The sequence below is a fragment of the Pongo abelii genome, chromosome 16 (assembly GCF_028885655.2).
Source record: "Pongo abelii isolate AG06213 chromosome 16, NHGRI_mPonAbe1-v2.0_pri, whole genome shotgun sequence".
NCBI classification, from domain to species: Eukaryota; Metazoa; Chordata; class Mammalia; order Primates; family Hominidae; genus Pongo; species Pongo abelii.
Genome location: NC_072001.2, coordinates 90,068,681 through 90,083,622, shown reverse-complemented (window position 1 = coordinate 90,083,622; position 14,942 = coordinate 90,068,681). Strand labels below are relative to the sequence as shown.

The following is a 14,942-nucleotide window of genomic DNA, read 5'->3' as shown; positions in this document are numbered from 1 at the left end:
AAATTTTTAACTTTTGTATACAGTATATATTGCATCATATATTAGAATACATCAAATCACATCAAATATATGATATTGTATGCAATTATATGCATTAGAAATAGTAATAACAATATAAATATATGCATGTGTACACACATGTGCGTACACATATATGACATGAACATATTTGTATGCATACATATGTGTAAATATGTATGTATGAAGTTTTGTAAATGTACAAACACAATATTTTCTTTTGTACTTTCTGCTTTCACTTGATCTGTCATGCCTTGGTTTCCTAAAGCATTTTGCAAACCAAAAAAAAAAAAACTAAATATAAATCTGAAATGAACAAAAAGTACGTAAGGGGCCTGGAGAACTTCACTTCCGGGGAAATGATGGAAATGGGCAAACATGTGTAAGCAGTTCAGATGCTGAGGGAATTTCAGAGACATATGATTGACAGTTTCATGCAAGAAAAAAATAAGTTGGTGTTCTGTGCCATCACACTAAGAATGCACAGAGCTTCATTTCAACAAACAAATGAACAAAAAATAAGAAAAAGACTTTTGTACTATTTAGCCGGAGAAAATTCAGATCCAGTATTAAGGACTGATCATGGGCGAAGACAGCGAGAATCCTAGACACTCTACTTCTTTCTCTCTTTTGTCTATTATAAAAAACTACATTGCAGCTCTCAGGATCAGAGAGCCTAGGTACTCTTTTAAAATGTAATGCTAACAAACAGCAACAAATAAATAAATTATGTAATCCTACCCCTCCTTCACTATTATCAATAACAGAATCCTCTTGTATCCACAGCCAGGGTGGAGATTTCTATCCTAAGAAACATACCCTAGAATCATAGCCAGATAAAGCATTCATGCCATTCTAAAGTGAGGCCCCAGACAGCCTCTAAACCTCCCCCTCCTGAGTTTCCATATGCCAAGGACTCTCCCTCCCTGTCTTTGCTCCTGGTGGCCTTGAACCACCTTCGGAGGTAGACCTTGTTTGATGTTCCCCAACCTCCAAGCTAACTCCCTGAGACTCTTTAAACATGTGCAGGTATTTTACCTCTCTGTACCTCAGTTTCTCCATATAAAATGGTGGTCATAATAGTATCTACCTATTGAAGCTGTGAAATGGGTACATATTTATAAAACTTTTAGAAGAGTGCCTGGCAGATAGTAAGTGCTATAAAAGTATTTGCTGTCAGTATGGATATTCCCCATGTACCCAGAACCCAAACCTTTCTCTTCTTTTTTCGGAGATGGAGTCTCGCTTCGTTGCCCAGGCTGGAGTGCAGTGGCATGATCTTGGCTCACTGCAACCTCCGCTCCCTGGGTTCAAGCAATTCTCCTGTCTCAGCCTCCCAGGTAGCTGGGACTACAGGCACCTGCCACCACGCGTGGCTAATTTTTGTGTTTTTAGTAGAGACAGGGTTTCACCTTGTTGGTCAGGCTGGTCTCGAACTACTGACCTCAGGTGATCCACCTGCCTCAGCCTCCCAAAGTGCTGGGATTACAGACGTGAACCACGGTGCCTGGCCCCAAACCTTTCTTACTTGACCAAGCCCCTATCCTCTCTCTTCTGGAATTACACAAGAGCCCTCTAACCATTAGTTTGCTTGTAATTTTGCTCTCTTATACTCTATCTTCCACAAATAAGCCAGATGATCCTATTAAAAAATAAGTCATGCTCTCCAGAGTTTTATCTGCTTCAGAATAAAACTCCAAAGTTCTGGCCATGGCCCCCAAGACCCTGAAATGAAGCATCTGATATGTAGAACCCATCTGGTCAGATATGCTGCTGTGTCTTTGACTTTATAGAGCCCCACTCACACTGTTACTTGCCACCCCTTTGCCATCCTGACCAACTTGTTTCTGCCACAGGGCCTTTGCACTTGCCAATTCCATTGCCTGGAAAGTGCTTCCTGCATGTGTCCATATAGCTCATTTTCTCACTTCCTTCTGATCCCTGCCTAAATGTCATTTTGATCAGATAGAAAATTCTTAAACATCTTTAAAATAGTACCTACCAATCTCTATCTTGTTCCGTTTTTATTGGAAACATTGTCATATGTCATATTATTTGCTTACTTTTAACAAAATAATAAAAACTTTATCACCATTCTTCCTTTAATCATTGCTATATACTTCTCAGATGCTAACAGAACACCCAGCACTAAGTGGGCAATTAATAAACAAATTTAATGTTGGCCTAATTTTAGAAAATATTTTAATAATTTCCCATCTTAGCAGATTAAAAGGGGGAATCCTTATGATCTCTTCAAAAGAAGGGGAAAAAAGCAGTTGAAAAAATTTAGCAATTATTTAATAATAATAAAGCCCTTATCATACATAGACTAGAAGGAAACTCTACTAACCTAATAAAGATGATCTACCAAAAATCCATCAGACTTTACAGTAAAAGCTTAGAAGCATTGATTTAAAAATCACAAATGAGGGCTGGGTGTGGTGGCTCATGCCTGTAATCCCAGCATTTTGGGAAGCCAAGGTAAGATGATAACTTGAGGTCCAAAGCCGGAGACCAGCCCAGGCAACATAGTGAGACCCTATCTCTACAAGAAATAAAAAATTAGCCAGACTTGGCAGCAAACACCTGTAGTCCCAGCTACTTGAGAGGCTGAAGCAGGAGGATCAAAGCTGCAGTTAGCTATGATCACACCATTGCACTCCAGCCTGGGCAATAGAGCAAGACTCTGACTCTTAAAAAAGAAAAGCAGGGGGAAAAAATCAGAGATGAATAAGTATACTGGCAATCATCATTTTCACTCAATATTTTATTCAAAGTCCTAGCCATTCAAGTAAGAAAAATAAAATGAATAAATACTTGTCATAAATGGGACAGAAAACCCTGTCAATTCTGGGGTGATATTAATATTCATGTAAAAGAAGTATGGGAATCCATAATCAAATTACTAATATTTATCAAAATGTATAACTTGGTTTCTAAACATAAGACCAAAATTTGAAATAAAGTGAGTTGTTATATGCTAGCAATATACAGTTACAAAGTATAATTCGAACATACTATTTGCATTGCCAAAATATTAAGAACTGAATAACTTTGAGATAAATCTGACAACAGAAATACAAAGAGAAAGTGATAAATCCTTATGTAATAGCATTAAGAAAGGTAAAAGTAAATTGTTTTTTAATAGGTCTCCACGCAATTATAGAAATATACTTCTCAAATTAATCTATAAAGTTTAATATCATTGCAGTGGACCTCAAAATGATATGAATAGATATTTTAAAGAAAAGAAACAAGAATAAACAGCAAGCAAGACATTTACCAATGAAACCTTGGTGTATATTTACCAACAAAACCACAAAGGGATCCACCAAATTGAGATCAACATCTACTGGCAGATAGTAATTACTGAGTTGTATGCATACAGAACAACAAGTAATCGTATTCATTTGTGTGAATGTAAATTGCTGCCACCACTTTGGAAAAGAAGTTGGCATTGTCTTGCAAAGCTGAAGGGGTATGTTGTTTTTTTGTTGCTGGCCCACCCATTTACTTTCTCTTTGTCCAGTCCCAATGTAGTCACATGCAGGGTATTTCATCCGGCAATCCCCGCCCCAAGCAATGTACAATCAGGAAACTAACATACTCACTGGGAGACATGCAGAAGAAGGTTCATCTTGAAAAAGTTTATAATGGCAAAAAAGTGGTAAGCAAACCAAATATGCTTTGACAGGAAATTGGGTGATTTTAATCTGTAATGTTCAGATAAATGAATGGTACAGATCAGTGAAAATAAACCATAGTGTCACATATTATTATAGATGGATTTTAAAAACATATTGTTGAGTGGGAAAAACAAACTTTAATAGGATATATATAGTAGGATACCAGCAACATAAGGCCAGAAACATACAAATATTTATAATATATTTCTTATTAAAATATACATGATGTATGGTAAAATATACGGTGGTGTAAGAATCTGATAAAAAATTAAGAGTGATTATCATTGTCAGGAATGTATGGTACCGTAGTTATGAATAAAGGAAAGGAAACATGATTATATCATTAGATGCAGAGAAATCTTTTGATAAATTCTAATACCTATTAATGATAGAAACTATTAACAAAATAGTAAAAGAAATGGAAGGGAAACTTTCTCAACCTGAAAAAACTATTTAAAAACAGCCAAATTTCACCACTTTTGTTTAATAATGTAAAAGAAGGACTTGGCCTGTGCAGTAAGTCAAGCAAAGAAATAAAAGGTATACAATTTGGAAATAAACTGTCCTATTTGTAGTTGATAAATCATGAATACAGAAAATTCTAAAACATCTACCTAAAAGGTTTTTAGAAGTTTTTAGAACTACTAGATACACTTATATATGCAAAACAATATATAAATATCAATTGTCTTTTTATATACTAGCAATGGCAATTGTAAATGTAATGCAATACCATTGACAATGATGTCAGCTGTCAGGCCTCTGAGCCCAAGCTAAGCCATCATATCCCCTGTGACCTGCACCTATACATCCAGATGGCCTGAAGTAACTGAAGAGTCACAAAAGAAGGGATATTTAAATGGCCTGTTCCTGCCTTAACTGATGACATTCCACAACAAAACAAGTGAAAATGGCCAGTCCTTGCCTTAACTGATGACATTACCTTGTGAAATTTCTTCTCCTGGCTCATCCTGGCTCAAAAAGCTCCCCCACTGAGCACCTTGTGACCCCCCACTCCTGCCCACCAGAGAACAACTCCCCCCTTTGACTGTAATTTTTCCTTTACCCAAATTTTATAAAAGGCCCCACCAGTATCTCCCTTGGCTGACCCTCTTTTTGAACTCAGCCCGCCTGCACCGAGGTGAAATAAACAGCCTTGTTGCTCACACAAAGCCTTTTTGGTGGTCTCTTCACACGGACGCGAGTGAAATTTGGTGCCATTACTCGGATCGGGGGACCTCCCTTGGGAGATCAATCCCCTGTCCTCCTGCTCTTTGCTCCATGAGAAAGATCCACTATGACCTCAGGTCCTCAGACCGACCAGCCCAAGGAACATCTCACCAATTTTAAATCAGGTAAGCAGCCTCTTTTCACTCTTCTCCAACCTCTCTCACTATCCCTCAACCTCTTTCTCCTTTCAATCTTGGTGCCACACTTCAATCTCTCCCTTCTCTTAATTTCAGTTCCTTTCCTTTTCTGGTAGAGACAAAGGAGATGCGTTTTATCCATGAACCCAAAACTCTGGCACCGGTTATGGACTCGGGAAGACAGTCTTCCCTTGGCGTTTAATCACGCGGGGACGCCTGCTTGATTATTCACCCACGTTTCAGAGGTTTCTGACCACGCAGGGATGCCTGCCTTGGTCCTTCACCCTTAGCAGTAAGTGCCGCTTTTCTGAGGGGCAAGAAACCCCTGACCCCTTCTCTCCGTGTCTCTACCCCTTCTCCATTTTCCTGGGGGTCAAGCAACGCCCACCCCTTCTCTCTGTGTGTCTACTCTTTTCTCTGGGCTTGCCTCCTTCACTATGGGCAGCCTTCCACCCTCCAGCCTTCTACTCCTCCTCCTTCTCCCTTAGCCTGTGTTCTCAAGAACTTAAAACCTCTTCAATTCACACCTGACCTAAACCTAAATGCCTTATTTTCTTCTACAACGCCTCTTGACCCCAATACGAACTCGACAGTGGTTCCAAATAGCCAGAAAACGGCACTTTCAATTTTTCCATCCTACAAGATCTAAATAATTCTTGTTGTAAAATGGGCAAACGGTCTGAGGTGCCTGACGTCCAGGCATTCTTTTACACATCAGTCCCTCCGTAGTCTCTGTTCCCAATGCAACTCATCCCAAATCTTTCTTCTTTCCCTCCCGCCTGTCCCCTCAGTCCCAACCCCAAGCGTCGCTGAGTCTTTCTAATCTTCCTCTTCTACAGAGCCATCTGACCTCTCCCCTCCTTGCCAGGCTGAGCTAGGTCCCAATTCTTCCTCAGCCTCCGCTCCTCCACCCTATAGTCCTTTTATCACCTCCCCTCCTCACACCTGGTCCAGCTTACAGTTTCGTTCTGTGACTAGCCCTCCCCAACCTGCCCAGCAATTTCCTCTTAAAAAGGTGGCTGGAGCTAAAGGAATAGTCAAGGTTAATGCTCCTTTTTCTTTATCTGACCTCTCCCAAATCAGTTAGCATTTAGGCTCTTTTTCATCAAATATGAAAAACCCAGTCCAGTTCATGGCTCCTTTGGCAGCAACCCTGAGACGCTTTACAGCCCTAGACCCTAAAAGGTCAAAAGGCCGTCTTATTCTCAATATACATTTTATTACCCAATCTGCTCCCAACTTTAAATAAAGCTCCAAAATTAAATTCTGGTCCTCAAACCCAACAACAGGACTTAATTAACCTCACCTTCAAGGTGTACAATAATAGAAAAAAGTTGTAATTCCTTGCCTCCAGTGTGAGACAAACCCCAGCCACATCTCCAGCACATGAGAACTTCCAAACGCCTGAACTGCAGTGGCCAGGCGTTCCTCCAGAACCTCCTGCCCCAGGAGCTTGCTACACATGCCAGAAATCTGGCCACCAGGCCAAGGAATGCATGCAGCCTGGGATTCCTCCTAAGCTGCGTCCCATCTGTGCGGGACCGCACTGAAAATCTGACTGTTCAACTCACCTGGCAGCCACTCCCAGAGCCCCTGGAACGCTGGCCCAAGGCTCTCTGACTGACTCCTTCCCAGATCTTCTCAGCTTAGCGGCTGAAGACTGACACTGCCTGATCGCCTTGGAAGCCCCCAAACCATCATGGATGCCAAGCTTCGGGTAACTCTCACAGTAGAAGGTAAGTCTGCCCCCTTCTTAATCAATACGGAGGCCACCCACTCCACATTACCTTCTTTTCAAGGGCCTGTTTCCTTTGCCTCTATAACTGTCATAGGCATTGACGGCCAGGCTTCTAAACCTCTTAAAACTCCCCAACTCTGGTGCCAACTTAGACAATACTCTTTCAAGCACTCCTTTTTAGTTATCCCCACCTGCCTAGGTCCCTTATTAGGCCGAGACACTTTAACTAAATTATCTGCTTCCCTGACTATTCCTAGGCTACAGCCATACCTCACTGCCACCTTTTCCCTCAGTTCAAAGCTTCCTTCACATCCTCCCCTTGTATCTCCCCATCTTAACCCACAAATATAAGACAGCTCTACTCCCTCCTTAGCGACCGATCATGCACCCCTTACCATCCCATTAAAACCTAATCACCCTTACCCCACTCAGCGCCAATATCCCATCCCACAGCATGCTTTAAAAGGATTCAAGTCTGTTATCACTCACCTGCTACAGCATGGCCTTTTAAAGCCTATAAACTCCCCTTACAATTCCCCCATTTTACCTGTCCTAAAACCAGACAATGCTTACAGGTTAGTTCAGGATCTGAGCCTTATCGACCAAATTGTTTTGCCTATCCACCCGGTGGTGCCAAACCCATATACTCTCCTATCCTCAATACCTCCCTCCACAACCCATTATTCTGTTCTGGATCTCAAACATGCTTTCTTTACTATTCCTTTGCACCCTTCATCCCAGCCTTTCTTCGCTTTCACTGGGACTGACCCTGACACCCATCAGGCTCAGCAAATTACCTGGGCTGTACTGCCGCAAGGCTTCACGGACAGCCCCCATTACTTCAGTCAAGCCCAAATTTCTTCCTCATCTGTTACCTATCTTGGCATAATTCTCATAAAACACACGTGCTCTCCCTGCTGATCGTGTCCAACTGATCTCTCAAACCCCAGCACCTTCTACAAAACAACAACTCCTTTGCTTCCTAGGCATGGTTGGCTACTTTCGACTTCAGATACCTGGTTTTGCCATCCTAACTAAACCATTATATAAACTCACAAAAGGAAACCTAGCTGATCCCATAGATCCTAAGTCATTTCCCCACTCCTCTTTGTGTTCCTTGAAGACAGCTTTAGAGACTGCCCCCACCCTAGCCTCTCCCTGACTCATCCCAATCCTTTTCATTACCCACAGCCAAAGTGCAGGGCTGTGCAGTTGGAATTCTTACACAAGAACCTGGACTGCGCCCTGTAGCCTGTTTATCCAAACAACTTGACCTTACTGTTTTGCCTAGCCCTCAAGTCTGCGTGTGGCAGCCGCTGCCGCCCTAATACTTTTAAAGGCCCTTAAAATCACAAACTATGCTCAACTCACTCTCTACAGTTCTCATAACTTCCAAAATCTATTTTCTTCCTCACACCTGAAACATATACTCTCTGCTCCCTGGCTCCTTCAGCTGTACTCACTCTTTGTTGAGTCTCCCACAATTACCATTGTTTCTGGCCCGGACTTCAATCCAGCCTCCCACATTATTCCTGATACCACACCTGACGCCTATGACTGTATCTTTCTGATCTACCTGATATTCACCCCATTTCCCCATATTTCCTTCTTTCCTTTCCACACTTGGTTTATTGATGGCAGTTCCACCAGGCCTAATTGCCACACACCAGCAAAGGCAGGCTATGCTATAGTACAAGCCACTAGCCCGCCTCTGAGAACCTCTCATTTTCTTTCCATTGTGGAAATCTATCCTCAAGGAAATAACTTCTCAGTGTTCCATCTGCTATTCTACTACTTCTCAGGGATTGCTCAGGCCCCCTCCCTTTCCTACACATCAAGCTTGGGGATTTGCCCCCACCCAGGACTGGCAAATTGACTTTATTCACTTGCCTTGAGTCAAGAAACTAAAATACCTCTTAGTCTGAGTAGACACTTTCACTGGATAGGTGGAGGCCTTTCCCACAGGGTCTGAGAAGGCCACCACAGTCATTTCTTCCCTTCTGTCAGACATAATTTCTCGGTTTGGCCTTCCCACCTCTATACAGTCTGATAGCGGACTGGCCTTTATTAGTCAAATCACCCAACCAGTTTTTTAGGCTCTTGGTATTCAGTGAAACCTTTATATCCCTTACCGTCCTCAATCTTCAGGAAAAGTAGAACAGAGTAATGGTCTTTTAAAAACACACCTCACCTAGCTCAGCCACCAACTTAAAAAGGACTGGACAATACTTTTACCACTTGCCCTTCTCAGAATTCGGGCCTGTCCTCGGAATGCTACAAGGTACAGCCCATTTAAGCTCCTGTATAGACGCTCCTTTTTATTAGGCCCCAGTCTCATTCCAGACACCAGACCAACTTGGACTGTGCTCCCCGACCAAAAACAAACAAACAAAAAAAATACTTGTCATCCCTGCTATCTTCTGTCTAGTCATACTCCTATTCACCGCTCTCAACTACTCATACATGCCCTGCTCTTGTTTACAGTGCTGGTTTACACTGTTTCTCCAAGCCATTACAGCTGATATCTCCTGGTGCTATCCCCAAACTGCCACTCTTAACTCTTAAAGTAAATAAATAATCTTTGCTGGCAGGACTATGCTGAATCTCCTTAGGCACTCTCTAGTTAGATGTCCTAGGTCCTCCCCATTCTTAGTCCTTTAATACCTGTTTTTCTCCTTCTCTTATTCCGTTTAGTTTTTCAATTCATGCAAAACTGTATGAAGGCCATCACCAATAATTCTATATGACAAATGTTTCTTCTAACAACCCCATAATATCACCCCTTACCACAAAATCTTCCTTCAGCTTAATCTCTCCCACTGTATGTTCCCACGCTGCCCCTAACCCCACTCGAAGGAGCCCTGAGAAACATCGCCCATTATCTCTCCATACTAATCCCCAAAATTTTTGCTGCCCCAACACTTTACCACTATTTCATTTCATTTTTCTTATTAATATAAGAAGACAGGAATGTCAGGCCTCTGAGCCCAAGCTAAGCCATCATATCCCCTGTGACCTGCACCTATACATCCAGATGGCCTGAAGTAACTGAAGAGTCACAAAAGAAGGGATATTTAAATGGCCTGTTCCTGCCTTAACTGATGACATTCCACAACAAAACAAGTGAAAATGGCCAGTCCTTGCCTTAACTGATGACATTACCTTGTGAAATTTCTTCTCCTGGCTCATCCTGGCTCAAAAAGCTCCCCCACTGAGCACCTTGTGACCCCCTACTCCTGCCCACCAGAGAACAACCCCCCGCTTTAACTGTAATTTTCCTTTACCTACCCAAATCCTATAAAACGGCCCCACCGGTATCTCCCTTGGCTGACTCTCTTTTCAGACTCAGCCCGCCTGCACCCAGGTGAAATAAACAGCCTTGCTCACACAAAGCCTGTTTGGTGGTCTCTTCACATGGACGCTAGTGAAATCAACAAAACAGAAAACACTTAAATATAAATTTAACAAAACAGGTACAAGATTTGGACACTGCAAACTACCAGTATTAATAAAATAAATTAAACACAAATAAATGAAGAGACGTACAATGTTCATCTATTGAACATTCAATATTAGTAAGGTTCTCTCAAACTGATCTATAGATTCGACACAAGCCGAGCCTAAAGCACACCAGATATACTGCTCCTCTACATCTTCCTCCTCTTTTTCCTCCTCCTCCTTCTTTTTGCTGTTATTTTTGTAGAAATGGATAAGCTGATTATAAGATGTATATTACATGAAAAGGCTATACAATGACTACAAGTTTGAAAAAGAAATAACTTGAAAGACTATCTGATTTCAAAATGTATTATAAAGTAATTAAGAAAGTACGGTAGTGTGTGTGTATATGTGTGTGTAAATATATATGTATATAGTTGTAACAAGCTAGGAGTCCAGAAATAAATACCCACAAGTCAATTGATTTTTATAAAATTTACCTAGGCAATAGAAGAGATAAACTTTTTAAAATTTAATTCTTTACAGATAGTACTCTAACAATTGATATCCTGGCCAGGCGCGGTGGCTCACGCCTGTAATCCTAGCACTTTGGGAGGCCGAGGCAGGTGGATCACCTGAGGCCAGGAGTTCGAGACCAGCCTGGCCAACGTGGCGAAACCCTGTCTCTACTAAAAATAAAAAATTAGCCGGGCATGGTGGCGGGCATCTATAATCCCAGCTACTTGGGAGTCTGAGACAGGAGAATGGCTTGAAACCGGGGGACAGAGGTTGCAGTGAGCCAGGATCCCGCCACTTCACTCCAGCCTAGGAGAAATAGGGAAACTCTGTCTCAAAAAAAAAAAAAAAAAAAAAAAAAGATTGATATCCATATAAAAAAATAAACTGACAATTCACATTGCATACAAAAGCAAACTCAAAATGGAACATGAGACTAAATGTAAAAACTAAAACTATAAAACTCTTAGAAATAAATATGGAAATACTTATAGTTTAGATACAACAGCAACAATATAAACGGTAAAAGAAAATGTTGATACCTTGGACTTCGTTAAAATTAAAACCATTTTTCCTTTGAATACCACCACTGGGACAATGAGAAGGTGAGCCATAGAGTGGAAGAAAATATTGGCACAACACATATCTGATAAAAAAAAAAAATTGGAAAAAAATTTTTTTACAAATCCTAAATGAGAACACAAACAACCCAATATAAAATGGGTAAAATCTTGAATTGACACATCACCAAAGAAGTTTTAAGGATGGCAAATAAGCATATGAAAAGCTGCTTAGCAGCATTAGTCATCAGGGGAAAGCAAATTAAAACCATAATACGATGTCACTGCATACACATTACTGTGCTAAAATTAAAAAGGCTGATGATGCCAAATGCTGATGAGATATAAAGCAACTGAAATTCTCATACATTGCTGGTAGGGGCGTAAAATGATACAAATATGAGGAAATCATTAGGAAGTTCCTGATTAAGTTAAACATAACCTACCATATGAACCAGACATTTCATTAACAGATACTTACCCAAGAGTAATGAAAATAGATGCCTACACAAAGCATTGTACATGAACGTCCATAGAGGTTTTATTCACAATAAGCAATATAATCCAAATTCCCATCATTAAGAGAATGGAAAAACACAATATAGCATACCTACACAATGTAATACTATTTTGCAATAAATTAGGATACTACTAAAACATGCAACCACATAGATGGATCTCCATGAATGAATCATTATGCTGAGTAAAAGAAGTCAAAAATAAAAACTGAATGTTTCAATTTATGAATTGAAAAACCTAGAAAATGCAAACTAACCTATTTTGACAGAAGGCGGATCATGGTTTGTCTGTGACCAGCCAGGATTGGAGGCAGGGATGGATGTATTTTGTATATATTGTGGTGGTGGTTTAACAAGTGTATGTGTCTGTCAAAACTCATTGCGCTGTGAACTGTAAATGGATTTTTTTTAATGACACCGTTAAAATTAAAAAGCAAGCCACTAACTGGGAAAAATATTGCACCTATATGTATATGAGAGAGGTCTTGTCTCCCAACTATATGAAGGATACTTTAAACTCAATCATAAAAAGAAAACAGGCCAGGTGCGGTGGCTCACGCCTGTAATCCCAGCACTTTGGGAGGCTGAGGCGGGTGGATCACAAGGTCAGGTGTTCAAGACCAGCCTGGCCAAGATGGTGAAACCCTGTCTCTACTAAAAATACAAAAATTATACAAAAATTAGCCGGATACGGTGGGAGGTGCCTGCAATCCCAGCTACTTGGGAGGCTGAGGCAGGAGAATTGCTCAAACCCGGGGGCGTGGAGGTTGCAGTGAGCCGAGATCACGCCACTGCACTCCAGCCTAGGCGACAGAGTGAAACTCTGTCTCCAGGAAAAAAGAAAAAAAGAAAAGAAGAAAGAAAAAAAATGGAAAACAATCTACTTTGAAAAAATTGACAAAATATGTCAATAGACACATTTCCAAGAAGATATATGATGAATGATCAATAAATACATAAAAAGATATTCAACATCATTAGTCCTCAAGAAATGTCCATTTAAATAATAGTAGCTAAAATTAAAACAAAACTTTGAAGTAAACCCCCCTAATGAATATGGATTATCTGAAACATCCCTACATTTCTGGTGGGAATGTAACATGAGTACTAACACGTTGGGAATGTTTTAAAGTTAAACATAGGACTTACCATACAACCCCAAAATTTCTCCCCTGGGTACTTATCCAAAAGAAATAAAATGATATGCCCACATAAAGCATATGCCTATATTTGTATATAAATATTTTAGGATCCAAATTAATAAGAAACAACTCAATTGTCCAGCAACAGAAGAGTGGGTATGCAAACTGTTGCATACAGTAGAATACTACTCAGAACTCAAAAAGAACTACCTATGTACACAACAACATGGATAAATCTCAAAGCACTATATTGCACAAAACAAGCCAGAGACACCAAGTACTTTTGTATAATGGACGATTATATTTATATAAAATTCTAGAACACTGAAGACTAACCTATATTGACAGCTGATACTGGTTGTTTGAGGCTGGGGATTAGGAAAGGGACTACTTGCAAAAGAACGCATGGGAACATTTTGGAGGTAACAAGCCTGTGTTCTCTATCTTGATTATGGGTATATATACTTGTCAAAAGATATCAAACTATATACTTAAAATGTATGCACTTATTGCATGTAATTACATCTGAATAAAGCTGAGTTTTTAAAAATTCAAAAGAGGGGTTAACATAGTCAGGAAAGACAAAAGAACATCCAAAGACCTTCAGGGATACTGGTGATATTTCATCACCGGGTAATAAGGTAGGTGTTTGGCACAAGGATTTTTGTTTTATTATATTTCAAGCCTTATATACTCATCATATATATTCTTTGTGTGAATGAAATATTTCATAATAAAAAATAGATTAGCCATGGTCTGGGAGACGATGGTAGCCATGCATATAAGTGACAAAGATTAATATACTGATTATAATAGAAGATCCTGCAAATCAATAAGAAAAGATAAACACCACAGTAAATATTAGGCAAGATATATTAGTAAGCAATTTGAAGAAGAGGAAATGTGAAGATCAATATACATACAAAAAGAAGGTCAACTCAATAGTAATCATGGAAATACTAATTAAAACCATAATAAGACACCAATTACCACAAAAAAAAAAACAAAAACAAAACAAAAAAAGGTGTGATAATAGTAAATTCTGATGAAAAATGGAAATTTCAATTTGTAGAACCACCCTGAAAAGCAAATTCCAGTCAACTAAAAAATGGCATATTCTGATCTAGACAAACTCACAGGTTCTCAAGAATATACAGCTGATCCTTGAACAGCATGAAGATGAGGGGTGCTGCTTTTCTCATTTGGTTAAAAATCCTTGTATAACTTTTGACTCCTCAGAAACTGAACTACTCATAGCCTACTTTGACCAGAAGCCTTACCAATAGCAAAAACAGTTAACACTTATTTCGTATTATATACTGTATTCTTACAATAAAGTAAGCTAGAGAAAGGAAAATGTTATTAAGAAAATCATCAGAAAGAGAAAATATGTTTGCTGTTTACTAAGTGGAAGTGAATCATCATAAAGGTCTTCATTTTCATTTTCTTCACATTGAGTAGGCTCAGGAGGAAGAAGAGGAGGGGTTGGTCTTGCTCTCTCAGGGATGACAGAGGCAGGCGAGGTGGAGGAGGTAGAAGAAAAGGCAGACACACTCAGTTTCACCTTTATTGAAAAGGATCCATGTATAAGTAAACGACATCAAACTCATATTGTTCACAAGTCAACTGTATACAAATATTCCTATCAGCTATGTTTATAATAGCAAAAAAAAAAAGATAAAAGAAAATAAGAATATACCACAAGCTAAATGTCCATCAACATTATACGATGTAATAGAATAAAAGAGTAAAATAGGTATCAACATGAGTGAGTTTCAAAACATAATTATGGGTGAAAATATATTTTCTCTGCTTAATGAAATTTGAAATGTGCATATTTGACAATTTTAAAACCATTCTGCCTATTGTTTAGGATGATATAACTACATAATTAAATATAAAGAAATTCTTAGGGATAAGAAACTCTTTCTGAGGGCAGTAACTTTTTCTAGTTTGGGA

At 39.6% G+C, this 14,942-nt stretch overlaps 1 long non-coding RNA gene across 1 annotated transcript in view; it reads left to right on the top strand.

Annotated features, from left to right (window-relative positions):
* Window positions 1-3,289: 3,289 nt before the first annotated feature.
* Window positions 3,290-14,942, top strand: part of LOC100937611 (uncharacterized) — a 54,317-nt gene continuing 42,664 nt past the window's right edge. The window contains exon 1 of the long non-coding RNA XR_151473.4: window positions 3,290-3,380. This is a non-coding gene — a long non-coding RNA (uncharacterized LOC100937611). The remainder of the gene's footprint in view (window positions 3,381-14,942) is intronic.